Below are 1,966 nucleotides of genomic sequence, written 5' to 3'. Positions count from 1 at the left end.
GTTTTTTTAGTTTCTTATTGCTTTCATAAACGTATCAAACGCATAGTATAGTTAAATAGTAGCAAAAAATACTGGATCCTACTGGTTTTGTGTCTGTAGCACAAACATTTTTCCAAATATTTGGTTGAAAGTAGGAAATCGTTCAGTATCATGAATTGAATACGTGAACATTTTTGTTACTTGTAACGCAGACACATCAAAGACGTGCGCCACATGGCAGAGTTAATATTCTAGAAAAAAATAATCATAAACGTACATTTTTAACTTCAGGAAGACTTGTGCTAGGTGCTAGGAAGATTTGTACTAGGCGCTAGAAAGATTTGTACTAAGTACGTGCTAGGAAGATTTGTGCCAGGCACGCTTTTGTCAAAGTTCTAAAATGCCGTCGCATCGATGGTTGTCGCCATATCCTGATAGAATTCAAGATGCTACAAGGACTACGCTCGCTCCCTCGCAACGCTCAAGTGCTCGCTGTGTTTTACATCATCAGCAGTGACGTAATTTGGACTTAATATTACAATATCTAAATAAAAAATCAGTCATGGCAGTGGACGCTTGATTTTGAACAATTGCTAATAAAAGCGAAAAGAGGACGGACCACCCGGAAAAAGGAAACTGCCTCATTCTTCGGACAGACTATCTTGTTAGAAAATATAATATAACAAATTAGAAATAATATGTTAGAAAATATTGTGCTAGAAAATATAAAAAATGTCATTCCAGATTGGTAGGTATGTTTGTATTACAGGTGTTTTGGAAAAAGTTTGAAAGCAGCGTCCACGCAATAATATTCTCTTTCGCCAAGATAATCTGTCGGCTAGACGAAAAGCCAAATCTTCAGGAGTGCAATTTTTAATTTATCCGTCATATAGGTAATTTCGATGTGACGCCTTACTATTTCTATTTATTTCCGAAAACAAAAGTTTAGCAGAATCCAATTTTAAAATACTAACAAAGCTGTCATAGTATTTGAAAAGGCGATGGAGACTCCTAAAGTACATTGAACCCACTGTTTTACTCAAACGTATGAAACCCTTGAGTAAACGGCGACAGCGTAGACATCGAAGCTTGGATTGTAAAGATAATTATTTTAAATAACGTTAAATATGATAACAGTTACTGTTTGTTCCTTTTGCTATTCCAAAAGTTAGTGTTGCCCTTGTATATTTTCATAGTGCTGAATAAAAGGCATGAGAAAATAACGCGTGCGTAAGAATGTTTGCATGAATTCACACGGTTTGTCTATTATTAAGTAGTTACCGGAGACCCTATGGACATACATCATGTGTGGTGCTATGTATATTCTATTCTATTTTTCAAATGCTCTGCAAAGATTAACCCCGTTGGTGGCTGTACAAAGAACTACATATGATTTCGTTGGTTCAGAATGTGAAAACTTGCCTACTTCGAGGGACTGAGTAGACGGAAATTCAATTCTATGAAAGTGCGCAAGCTAACATAGTAATATTTTTTTCTTAAAGTAGGTACTCAAAGTTACTTTTAACGCTTGCTTCTGAAATAATAAATGCCTTTCATAAGTTGCAGATCAATAAAATTGCAGCGGCGCGGTGCAGCAATTGCGCCTGGGGTGGGGAGTTAGAATATTGATCTGAATGACCTAATTTATCTCGTATTAACCTTTCCCAGTTGCATATCAAATCTCTATCTATACTAATATATAAATCTACAGTGGTTTTCACGGATGTTCCGTTATAACTACTGAACCATGCATCCGATTGACTTGAAACTTGGTATCCATGTATAAAATACATGTAATTAATGCATAGGCTAATATTTATATCAGTGTTGGATTTAAGATAATATTTATATGGTCCCTAAACAAGTTGCGGGGGCGTTAATGATGAGAATCTTTGTGGGGGTGAGAAAAAATAATGTTAATTTTAAATGCCCAGCGACGCGGACGGGTACAGCTAGTCTCATTATAAAACTGAGCATTTTACAGATG

Source organism: Bombyx mori, chromosome 1 (genome assembly GCF_030269925.1).
Source record: "Bombyx mori chromosome 1, ASM3026992v2".
Taxonomy (NCBI): Eukaryota; Metazoa; Arthropoda; class Insecta; order Lepidoptera; family Bombycidae; genus Bombyx; species Bombyx mori.
This window is presented reverse-complemented; position numbering follows the sequence as displayed.